The 13,398-nt window shown below is 36.8% G+C and overlaps 1 non-coding gene across 1 annotated transcript; it reads right to left on the bottom strand.

Moving 5' to 3' along the window:
• Positions 1-4,424: 4,424 nt before the first annotated feature.
• Positions 4,425-4,496, bottom strand: TRNAW-CCA (transfer RNA tryptophan (anticodon CCA)). Its single transcript has one exon. It is a non-coding gene; the product is annotated as a tRNA-Trp (tRNA).
• Positions 4,497-13,398: the final 8,902 nt, after the last annotated feature.

The following is a 13,398-nucleotide window of genomic DNA, read 5'->3' as shown; positions in this document are numbered from 1 at the left end:
TGTGGGAGATCTGGCTTCGATCCCTGGGTCAGGAAGATCCCCTGGAGAAGAGAATGGCAACCCACTCCAGTGTTCTTGCCTGGAGAATCCCATGGACAGAGGAGCCTGATGGGATACAGTCCATTAGATCACAAAGAGTCTGACATGACTGAGCAACTAACTAAAGAAAGCTGAGTACCAAAGAATTGATGCTTTTAAACTGTGGTGTTGGAGAAGACTCTTGAGAGTCCCTTGGACTGCAAGGAGATCCAACCAGTCCATCCTAAAGGAATTCAGTCCTGAATATTCATTGGGAGGACTGATGCTGAAGCTCCAATACTTAGGCCACCTCATGCAAAGAACTGACTCATTAGAAAAGACCCTGATGCTGGGAAAGATTGAAGGAAGGATGAGAAGGGGACATCAGAGGACAAGATGACTGGACGGCATCACTGACTCAATGGATATGAGTTGAGCAAGCTTTGGGAGATAGTGAAGGACAGGGAACCCTGGCGTGTTGCAGTCATGGGCTTGCAAAGGGTCGGACATGACTGAGCCACTGAACAACAATAGACCTACTACTCTGGGCTTCACTGGTGGCTCAGTGATAAAGAATCAGCCTGCCAATTCAGGGGTGCAGTTTCAATCCCTGGGTAGAGAAGATCCCCTAGAAAAGGAAATGTTAACCCACTCCAGTATTCTTGCCTCAGAAATCCCATGGACAGAGGAGCTTGGTGGGCTGCAGTCCCTGGGTTCACAAAGAGTCAACCAGGACCTAGCAACTTAACAACAACACAGATGTACTCTATCAGGAAGTCAATGGGTAGAGCAAAGAAGATCATTTTTAAGAGCCCTCCATATAATTCTAATGTGCAGTCAGAAATAACTTGAATTTCTGAATTCTCCTTCCTGTGTTCACAGAGCCAAATGGTAATTATTACCCCGAGGACTCTCTCAGGAAAGTCATATTCTTAACTTAGTTCACCTACAGAAATGAAAAAAAAAAAAAACCCATTAGCTATCTGCTTTGGGTTTTTAATAAAATAGAAGAAAGAATAATATAATGAAAATATGTCAGGAAGTAATCAATTTTAGCCAGTTGACATGGAGTTTAAATCAAAGTGAAAAAGAATTTTTTTTAAGTTTGAAAGAAGGTAATAAAAGTATCAGCATATTAACAGAAATATAAAGTTAACTGAAGGCAGTAAAAAACAGAATTTTGGAAACAGAAAATGAAATTAAAAATATTGAAGCCAATTTGAGAAAACTTTCTATGTTACAAAGATTACATGAAAGTAATAAAAACAAGTAAAAGGACAAAGTGATAGAGTATATATCATTTAGGATTAACATCTTGCATTCAAAAAAGAATAGAAGGAAACAAAATTGAAAAACAATTAAGTATAAAATTAATGAAATGTTCTGATTGAAAAGAGAACTGGTTTTCACCCCATGCCAAAAACAAAAACATTCAAAAATAACAAAATATTTAAAAATTTAATATCAAATATTTTAAACATCTAAACAGATAAAACAATAGGTCATCTATAACTTAATATTGTTAATTAGCTAATTTCAAGATTTCCCGTAACACTAAATATCAGAATAAATGATTTGAATAATTTAATACATGTTAAAAAGTGAATTCACAGGAAAAATATTCTCAAGTATACAAGAATGAAGAAATGAACCACTCATTAATGTTTTGAAAACGCTTTTTAAGAATATATTCTAGTTACACTAAGGGGCAAAATACACATAACATTTAAAAAAGTGCAATGCAACAATCACTTAAGTAAAGGGAGTAAGACTGAATAATTACTATAAGACGATTAAAATCGCAAGTTCAAACGCTTAAAAAAATTTTAAACATCAACATTTCATAATATTTGTAGAAATCTGTAATTCTTGATTAAATTTATAAAAATTTATAAATGAGTACAGGAGGGAAGACAGACTTTAGGTGGCTTAGAAGGTAAAGCATCTGCCTGTGATGCAGGAGACCCAGGTTCGATCCCTGGGTTGGGAAGATCCCCTGGAGAAGGAAATGGCAACCCACTCCAGTACTCTTGCCTGGAAAATCCCATGGATGGAGGAGCCTGGCGGGCTACAGTCCATGGGGCCTGAAAGAGTCAGATATGACTAAGCGACTTCACTATAGGAGGGAAACAGAGTTTAAAAAAATTTAGAATCTTATAAAAACAAGTCACATTTTCTTTTCTGCTTTGATTTTTTTAAAAGAAATATTTCAGTTGACTTAAAAGACTTAAAGACTCAGAATTTTACTAAAAGACAAAAACAAAGAAAACATCAATCATATAGTAACAGACCACAAAGAAACTAGAAAAAGTTTTACAAAACAAAGAACTCTATTAAGATCACAGAAAAACAAACCTCACCAATAACAATGAATATAAGTTATTTAATCTCTTTTTAATAAAGGACAAGGCAATTTGTTTAATAAACAACTATAGTCTGCCTACAAGAGATATATGGAAACCAAAGTGAGACGTAAAGTTGATAGTTCAAATATTTAATAATAATGGGTTCGTTCAGTTCAGTTCAGTTCAGTTCAATCCTCAGTTGTGTCCGACTCTCTGCAACCCCATGAATCGCAGCACACCAAGCCTTCCTGTCCATCACCAACTCCCAGAGTTCACTCAGACTCGCGTCCATCGAGACAGTGATGCCATCCAGCCATCTCATCCTCTGCCGTCCCCTTCTCCTCCTGCCCCTAATCCCTCCCAGCCTTTTCCAATGAGTCAACTCTTCGCAAGAGGTGGCCAAAGTACTGGAGTTTCAGCTTCAACATCAGTCCTTCCAATGAATATTCAGGACTGATCTCCTTTAGAATGGACTGGTTGGATCTCCTTGCAGTCCAAGGGACTCTCAAGAGTCTTCTCCAACACCACAGTTCAAATGCATCAATTCTTTGGCGCTCAGCTTTCTTCACAGTCCAACTCTCACATCCATACATGACCACTGGAAAACCATAGCCTTGACTAGACGGACATTGTTGGCAAAGTAATATCTCTGCTTTTTAATATGCTATTTTCTTCCAAGGAATAAGCGTCTTTTAATTTCATGGCTGCAATCACCATCTGCAGTGATTTTAGAGCCCCCCAAAATAAAGTCTGACACTGTTTCCACTGTTTCCCCATCTACTTCCCATGAAGTGATGGGACCAGATGCCATGATCTTAGTTTTCTGAATGTTGAGCTTTAAGCCAACTTTTTCACTCTCCTCTTTCACTTTCATCAAGATGCTTTTAGTTCCTCTTCACTTTCTGCCATAAGGGTGGTGTCATCTGCATATCTGAGGTTATTGATTGTAAGAAAATATAAATTAGTTTCTGAATATGGTTATATTAAGATCCAACAAATTAATGACAAAACAAACTAAAGGGACAAGAAGTATACTATCTTGATAAAAGAAAGTTCACAATGAAAACAAGTAGTGTGTAAGAATAAATTTACATAAAATACCTATTGCGCTATAAGTTAATATTGTTATCTATGAGTCTGGGTAAAAGTGATTAAAAAATGACATAGGGAATTTGATTAACAAAATGCTAATAAAATAGAAAGTAGAAAACATTGGCTTCTATGAACAAATGTACCATTAGCATACAGTCATGAAACATATTGAAAATTCTCAGCAAATTTGCAATAATAGAAGCTTTTATTTAACACCCAACCATGGTAGACATATCTAAACTTAAAAGCAAATTCATAAACATAAATATTCTATTATCTTGATATGTATTTGAATGTTTTTCAAACAACTGGAACAATAAGGGAAAAAATAAAAATGCAATCTAATTTCAGTCAAAATAAGGATACTAATCGGAGAAGGCAATGGCACCCCACTCCAGTACTCTTGCCTGGAAAATCTCATGGATGGAGAAGCCTGGTGGGCTTCAGTCCATGGGGTCGCTAAGAGTTGGGCACGACTTGAGCGACTTCGCTTTCACTTTTCACTTTCATGCATTGGAGAAGGAAATGGCAACCCACTCCAGTGTTCTTGCCTGGAGAATCCCACGGACGGGGGAGCCTGGCAGGCTGCCGCCTATGGGGTCGCACAGAGTCGGACACAACTGAAGCGGCTTAGCAGCAGCAGCAGCAGCAAGGATACTAATATCAAGCTATATAGGATGCAACCAAAATTGTATTCAAAAATAATAGTGTAAGTTTATAGGATTGGGCTGTTTCAAAAGGCACAACTAAGCATTCAGCCAAAAAGTTTTTAAAAATTTAAATCTGTTTTCAGAGAAAATATTTGGAATCTCAATTAATTACTAAGAAAGTAGAAAAAGAAAATGAAGTTGCTCAGTCGTGTCCGGCTCTTTGCAACCCCATGGACTATAGCCTACCAGGCTCCTCCCTCCATGGGATGCTCCAGGCAAGAGTACTGGAGTGGGTTGCCATTTCCTTCTCCAGGGGATCTTCCCAACCCAGGGATCGAACCTAGGTCTCCTGCATTGGAGGCAGACGCTTTAACCCCTGAGCCACCAGGGAAGTCCAGAAAGAAAGAATAAATAAATGAGTCTGATAACTGATTCTTAAGGAAAAGTAAATAAACTAAAATGAGCAAAATTTTGTTTAAATCTAGTCTAGAAATTCAAAACAACTCAAATAATTTTAGAAATCAAAAAGGGACCATAGTGAAAACTGAATTTACACTAAGCTTCGTAATTTACACTAAGCTTCATAATTTTCAGAGCTTTGTCTTATTCACTGTATTCATCTATAACCCAGCAGAGCTATAAGCTAACACCTTATAGGTGTAGCAGGTCTCATAAACTCTCTAAACTCTGTAAATATGGAGTGGATGAATATGGGAGATATTCAAAAGGTGTAACAAGGCACTTTGCACAGCTGTGTACTTGTTAACTTCAGAAAAATGTTCAGGTTCAGAGAGTTTTGTGCTCAAATTTTCCATCTTTTAAAAAATTAAGGACTTTTTGTTTGATCTAGGACATAGAAAATATGGGAAACTTCCTAGTTATTTTATGAAAGTACAAAAACATCAAAAAATCTGACAGAAAATAGAGAATGAAAAAGAAACTAAATTATTATATACAGGCACAAACACAAAACAAGAAGAACACAAAAAACTGGGAACACTATCTCCTGTACAATGGAATAGCAATGATAACATTCTAGTGAAACTAACTATATACCCAATTCCTTTTGTCCACAAAAGCTAAAATAGTCTTTTTATAGTATGACTATAGTTTATCACACTGAGTTATACCATTGTGAATATATATACTTAATATATGTATAGTCCTTGAGGTCCAAGGTATTTTTTTTTATCTCCTGTATCACCACGTTGGAAGATATAAGGATGTATATCTGCTGCTCTCAAGAAAACTGAAATGTGGCTGGGGAGACAAGGTAAAAAACTTAAAACTGTAATGACTGTTATCTTTTTTTGTTTTTAATTACTCATGTTTCTCATTGAACTTTTGGGAAAAAATAGAAAATAAAAGGAAACTTAAAAAAAATTAGAATATAAAATGAGAGCTCACCACTTTGAAGTAAGGTTCCTTCCAGGGATGCAAACCTGATGTAATGCAAGGCTATATAGCCTATGGTTATGAGTATGACCTTTGGGTCCAGGCAGCTTGATTCAATTCCTTGTTCTCTCACTTAGTAGCTATGTGACCTTGAGCAAATGACTTAACCTCTCTGTGCCTTAGTTTCTTAATCCTTAAAATTAGGATAATTATAGGATTTATCTTAAAGAATCAGTTGTGAAAATTAAATATGTAAAATACTGAGCACGGTGCCTGCTATACATCAGTGTTACCATTATTATTATTGCTGTTATTTATCACTGTCATTATTATTTTAATTTATAATCTCAGGAGCCATCATTGTCAGATTTTTATTCCAGGGAAGACTCTTGAGAGTCCCTTGGACTGCAAGGAGGTCCAACCAGTCCATCCTAAAGGAGATCAGTCCTGGGTGTTCATTGGAAGGACTGATGCTAAAGCTGAAACTCCAGTACTTTGGCCACTTCACGTGAAGAGTTGACTCATTGGAAAAGACCCTGATGCTGGGAGGGACTGGGGGCAGGAGGAGACGGGAACAACAGAGGATGAGATGGCTGGATGGCATCACTGACTCAATGGACATGAGTTTGGGTGAACTCCGGGATTTGGTGATGGACAGGGAGGCCTGGTGTGCTGCTATTCATGGGGTCACAAAGAGTCGGACATGACTGAGCGACTAAACTGAACTGAACATGTACAAGTGCTTCAATATGTTGTTTTATATTATTTTGATTAGCAATATGAGTAAAAGAAAATCAGAGAAGAGTGACATGGGTAATTTAAGTGGAAATATGACTGATTGCAATGTTCTCCTTTTCACAGACCCAGAAAGCTTTTTCTCATGATAGATATGTGTGTCATTCATGACCCATGGTTGAGTCAAGTCTGGGAAAAACTGAAGCTCTGGGGTACATCCATTTCTTTGACTCAATGATACAGTGCAGTTATGACATATTTACTCTTGGCATGGGAAGATTTTGTCAGCTAATACCAATAACCTAGAAAATGTCCTATTTTATCCTACCAGGAACAGGGAAGGGCTGTTTGCCTCATCTAAGTTCTAAATTCAGATATCAAAGCCTGTGCTTGCTCTTTATTGTATAAAATAAGCTTGCCTCCCTCTCAACTTTAAAATATGAAATGAGGATTACCTTATCATTTCAATTATTGCAAATAGTGTATAAATGAAAAGGTTGTCTTCTACTGGGAACCCCACAAGCCCACCAAGGAATAAACAGTCTTTCAATCCTACGAAGTGATTTGTAATCTTATACAGTAGGAAGAAACCTCAGACTGATTCATCACCACTCTACTCACTACTATGTCACTGCCAGGACCATAATTTCAGAACTATACTGCAGTCATAGAAAAGCAGCAGCTGGGGCACTGATGACTGGTTCTTATATATATTAAAAAAAAAACAGGAAGTAAAGAAATATCACTTCATACATTTCATCCAACAATATATAACTGTCTTAATTTGTATGAAGACTGTTCCTCTATTCGAATGTTGAAATCACTGAATTTCTCATGGGCTAAAGCCTGGCTTAACATGATTACTTCTTTCGAAATTCTTCTAGCTTTAGAAATTCTACCATGGTCACAATACTCCTTGAATAGAGATTAATATGAATGTTAGATGCATTAAGTAACAACATCTCTAAGCAGAAAAGTTATAGCTTTTTCTCAGTCTTCAGAAGCTAACCTGGATGCCCATAATATTTATGGGAGGCATTTGAGAGCAAAAGGAGTACTAAAATAATTGTTTGTATCATTTTGGAAAGTTTATCTATTGTTCAAAAATATTATTCATTGCCTAAAATATTATTATATTCTCTTTATGGACCTACAAAGCAATTCTATTCATAAATTACTTTCAAAACCTGAGTTTTTTCTTAAAGATAAAGCTAATATATATTTTCATATATATTAGAAAGAAACTTAAAAGATCCATATTGATTCTATAAGCTACTAAGAAAAAAACATTCTTGGCACATATTTACATATTTTAATCAGCTGATTATCTAAATCTCTCTAAGTTCATGTCCATAACCAAAGAATACAGTTTGTAAGGTATGGACTTATTATTTTTATTTTTTACCATAAAATTGTCTGCAATATTTTTGAATTAGAATTCTATGTTTAAAAAGTTGAGATCATCGACAGCTTATTTAGTGATTCCTTTGTAGAAAAGAGGTAAGAAAATATTCTCTCTAAATGTGCTAAGTAAGGTGGCAATCTCTAAAAAAATTCTATTTGGTAAAATATTTTCTCAATTCCAATTTATTAATACTGAAACCAGTAAATATTTCACCCAAATATTTTCACGAACACTGCCTTTTTTCTTCCATTTAAAGTAGTGTCCTTCAACAAATATTTTTATAAGACAACATTTGTCAAATAACTCATCTCTGTTTATGAGTTTCTTGAAAGTTTACCAAACTTAAATGCTACAGAATTGTAGGCTTTCTCAATTTTCTTTTATTTCAATACAGGACATAAATTTATTCAATTACAAATAGGAGATCTATCAACTAATTTTTCCCACAAGTCAGATGTTCCAAAGCTGTTATGTAATTTCAAAACTAATTTTATGCTGTCTGTGATCTCATTCTTTGATTTATTCATCTCTTCATTGCTTTTGTAGAGATAAATGTCTTCCTGTTTTCAAGATACTGTCTTCAACAATTTCAGTTTGCTCAAAGCTTCAACCTGAGGTTGCTTTTCTTGCCACACCATTTGTTGAATACTTTGTTTAAAAAAAATTCCGGCTGACTTTGAACAAAATGCAATCAAAACTTAGAGAAATAATTTACAAAAATATCAATATCTTTGTTGGACATTAAGGATGATTTATAAAGTAGTTGTTCAAAGGCTCAAACATTCCTGAAGTCTTACTGATGAGATGTTGCAAAGAAAGAGTACATTCCCATGCTGAAGATTTTTTTAATTCAGTATTAGTTTTATTACAAAAGTTTAGTTATTCTAATTATGTACATATAAAAATATTTGTAGATTTTGACTACTGTAGCTTCTAATTCAGCTGGTAGAATATTACAGCTTGTTTGGATGAATTTATAAATTATGTATGTACCACAAGCAATTCCAAAAATATTTCTCTTCCATAGATTTCTTAATTTAGTGAAAACGTTGTCACCATGGTGATGTGCTCCACAAAATTTTCTACTCATAGTATCACCATAAAAACAAGTCTGTAACTTCACTCTTACACTTTAACATTCCCAGTTATATCAGATGCTTCACCTTCGAGAGAATACATTGCAAAAGTTTCACTGTGATTCCAGCAACCACGTGGGAAAAAAAGAACAGCTATTGGGATTAACTCATTTTCAATTTGAGGCATCTGCTGATACAAAACTGACGTCCTTCAAACTTGAGAAACTCTGCTACTAATGGAACCGCAGCATTTTCTGCTATCACTTTCTGTTTCATACATGCATAAAATCTTGGAATTGAAAATGAGCAACATTAGCTTACACCAATCAGTTTGATCTAAATGAAAACTCATGCTTCACAGAGTGATATGTAGACACACCATTTGTGGTTGCCCTTGCAAAATTTTCCTGTGGGGCAAAGTCTAACTAAAATAATAAATTTTGGTTGATGCTGCTGACTCCGCAACAGATTTTGTCCATCCTGTAGTTGTCATTTGGTCAGTGATATCACTATGGCCTTTGTGATGAAAGGAAAATTTAGTAAGTATTTTGAAATTAAACATGCACTTTCATAGTTGACATCATTGATGACAGAAGGACTAATTGCAAAATTAAAAGACTATTACCAAACAATATGATAAATTGCTATAGATCTATAATTAGTAGGTGACATTACTGTAGGAAGAACTTTCAAGCTACTTGCTGTACATTTTAAGACTAGACTGCTCAGTCTCTATTGTTGTGTAATGTGATATATGCATACATATATCTGCTATCTGTCTATCTATTGATCATGTATCTATCAATGCCCCTTCCTTCTAGGATACTGGTGGCTTTATGACTCTCACAGGCCGCATAGGCTACAACACAACTGGCTGTTATAGGGAGCAGCATCTAATTTTTCTTCCATCACCACCAAGACAAAATGAGTTAGCTTTTGTACTGCACATTCTCCTTGAATCTGGTAAAGATTTTTAAAAATTAAAAGGAAAAAGAGGTTATTGCAGGTCACCTTTCAGTGCACATGAATTTCATACCTACTGACAGAAAATGACGGGAACTGGAAATAAAATAGATGTCTACCAGACCTATCCTGACTTATTTTTATACAATTATTAATATTGATGATGATACTCGGGGAAAATTAAAATATCTGGACCTATGCAACAGAACAGAATCTTGGGAGCAACAAAAGGTAAACCAAACTGCAAAAAAGGTAAACCAAACTCCTCTGCAAACTGGGATGAGCACCCTTCACAGAAACAAGCTTCTAAGGGCACCACATGTTTAAGGAGCATTTACTAAGGGCTGAGACTTATGGTATTTTGGACCTAAAATGGTGACCAAAATATAACACCTACTCGTTGAGTTTGCCCCGTTTGCATAGTTCACTTTTGTAAAGCATGCTGTTTCAAAGACCATTTTCACAATTAACTCCTTTGACTTAGACCTGGTTCAGGAAGCACATCGTGCTCTCTGCCACTGTTGGCTTTGAGAACTTTCCCGGTCCTAATCCCAAGGTCCCTCAGCACAGTGAACACAATGGGCAGCATCTATGTTTGTGCTGTTTTGATGGTATTATCCCTTCTCAGCACTGAAAGGATGCGCTGTTGCTGTGAGCAGGCTTCTCACTCAGCCTCTTCTCTTGGTGCCACTCAGCAGCTTTGAGAGCAGCCAAAGCCACAGGAATGTCAGGGTGATTATTGGCCAATGTCAAACTTACTTTGGAGCAGAGGTCCTTTAAGTCCAGGAGACAGATTTACCTTTCTTACAGGCTTAATAGAATTAAACAAATCAGCACTTCCTGCCCAAGGCGCGTTGCACAGCCACCAAGCTAGCAGTATCATTAAGAAAGCACATGTGTTTAAAATAAACTTGTTTCTCACAGTAAGTCTCAAATACCTGCTATTCTGGCATACTTTTTGATTTTTAAGATTTTGTCAAGCTGTGATGACTTTAACCTCATTCTTTGAAACGCTCTCCTTTCCTCTTTCTTCCTCTATTCGTCTAATAAATTGAATTTCTTCTAATGAAAAGAAATGGAATATACACAAAATATACTTGAGGATCAAGCTGGGGTCATTTTTTCCCTTCCTCCTAAGACATTTGCACCCCACTTAGATCAATGTCTCCATTATTAATCCCATCGCCAAACAAGGAACACTGGTTTCCTCACTGCTCTCAGTTCATATAATTTGCCAGTCTCCCAAGTTTTGTCATATTTTTCCAAGAGCTGATTTTTGCATTTGCTGTTTACTTCATTCCCATGCTTTCTGCCCAATCTGAGCTTAATAAACTCTTTTCCATGAGAATGAACCCAAATGTCAACCTTTACCAACCTGGTTTTGGAAGCAGATGGGTCCAGAAAGACTGGATCTTTATCCCACCTCCATCTACTAAGTAAATTTGAGCAGATTATTTTACCTCTCTGTGCCTCAGTTTTTCATCTATAAGATGGGGTCAAGAATAGTGCTTGCTTTTATCGGTGTATTGTGAGGAATAAACAAGTTATATGTAAAGAGCTTAGAGAGGCATTTGGCGGTTATTTTATGCCCTATCTCCTCAACTTTAGGAAATCAAGTCGGGCAGAAATATCATTCAACAATCATCAATATAAAGAAGCTCTACAAAGTGCTTAAGGCAATTCTGATAGCATAACATGGCCCAGGTTTAGTTTGATTGAAATAAGATCAAAGTAATTTTACTAGAAGGAATATGAATTTGTCAGTAGATGAGATAGTGGTCTTTGGAAGAAAATCAATCCTCAGGGTTTGAGGGCATATGTGGGATTTCAGGGAAAATGACCCCATCTGTAACACACACAACGCACAATCAGAACTTTTCTCCATGATTCATTCAAATGGTTTATTCTCCAGCGATCAATGTGCTTTCTTGAACACTTCAGCCATAGATGTTGAAAATTACTCTTTTTAAAAAAGGTGTTATCAAATACAGATCTATCAGTAATTTTTTTCTTTAAATTATTCACATATGTATATGAGAGCTGGACCATAAAGAAAGCTGAGTGCCAAGGAATTGGTGCTTTCAAACTGTGGTGCTGCAAAAGACTTGAAATTCCCTGGGATAGCAATGAAATCAAACCAGTCAATCCTAAAGGAAATCAACCCTGAATATTCATTGGAAGGACTGATGCTGAAGCTGAAGCTCCAATACTTTGGCAACCTGTTGCAAAGGGCCAACTTGTTGGAAAAGACTCTGATGCTGGTAAAGATTGAGGGCAGGAGGAGAAGGGGGTAACAGAGGATGAGACAGTTGGATGGCATCATCAACTCAATGGACATGAGTTTCTGCAAACTCCAGGAGATAGTAAAGGAAAGGGAAGCCTGGCATGCTGCAGTCCATGGGTCACAAGGAGTCCGACAGGACTGAGCCACCGAACAACAACAACAATTTGTCAGAAATAGACAAATGAGAGGAAAGTCAAGCTTCTATCCACTGACTTGGGAATGCTAGAGGCTCAAGTCCTGTACCACTGACCAGAAGGCCTGACAGCCACCCTTCTCTTACAAGATGTCTGTGGTCATTCCTACCCTTCTCACCCATACAGCTTTCTGAATGCTTGAAACCTTAGGCGCTGATTTTGTGACAACTCACACTTTTGCTCTTCTTTCATCAACTAACTGCTTGATGCATGACTACTTTCAGACCATTGTATAGTAATTCAGCTAACTGCCTAGAAGGAAATGCCAGGCTTTTCCCAAAATAGTAGTGGACAATATCTGGAAGTAGTACTATGCCCTTGCTAGGAAGAGTACCTCTGATATGCAGATGATACCACCCTTATGGCAGAAAGCAGAGGAACTGAAGAGCTTCTTGATGAAAGTGAAAGAGGAGAGTAAAAAAGCTGGCTTAAAACACAACATTCAAAAAACTAATACCATGGCATCCAGTCCCATTACTTCATGGCAAATAGATGGGGACACAATGGAAACAGTGACAGACTTTATTTTCTTGGGCTTCAAAATCACTGCAAATAGTGACTACAGCCATGAGATTAAAAAAAAATGCTTGCTCCTTGGAAGAACAGCTATGGCAAACCTAGATACCATAATAAAAAGCAAAGACATTATTTTTCCAACAAAAGTCCATCTAGTCAAAGCTATGGTTTTTCCAGCAGTCCTTTATGGATTTGAGAGTTGGAGCATAAAGAAAGCTGATGACCGAAGAATTAATGCTTTTGAACTGTGGTGTTGGAGAAGACTCTTGAGAGTCACTTGGATTGCAAGGAGATCAAACCAATCAATTCTAAAGGAAACCAATCCTGAGTATTCATTTGGAGAACTGATGCTGAAGCTGAAGCTCCAATACTTTGGCCGCTTGATGTGAAGAACTGACTCATTAGAAAAGACCCTGATGCTGGGAAGATTGAAGGAAGGAGGAGAAGGGGATGACAAAGGATGAGATGGTTGCATGGCATCACCGACTCAATGGACATGAGATTGAGCAAGCTCCGGGAGTTGGTGATGGACAAAGAAGCCTGGCATGTTGCAGTCCATGGGGTCACAGAGAGTCAGACATGACTGAGCGACTTAACTGAGCTGAACTGAACTGAGGAAGAGTACCTATGTGGCTCTTTCCTGTAATGCTAAAAAAGAAAAAATTAAAATAACAGATTTATTGATATATACTTTAATGCCATAATGTTTATCATTTAGAGTGTAC

This window comes from Ovis aries, chromosome 8, assembly GCF_016772045.2.
Source record: "Ovis aries strain OAR_USU_Benz2616 breed Rambouillet chromosome 8, ARS-UI_Ramb_v3.0, whole genome shotgun sequence".
Classification (NCBI taxonomy): Eukaryota; Metazoa; Chordata; class Mammalia; order Artiodactyla; family Bovidae; genus Ovis; species Ovis aries.
This window is presented reverse-complemented; position numbering and strand designations above follow the sequence as displayed.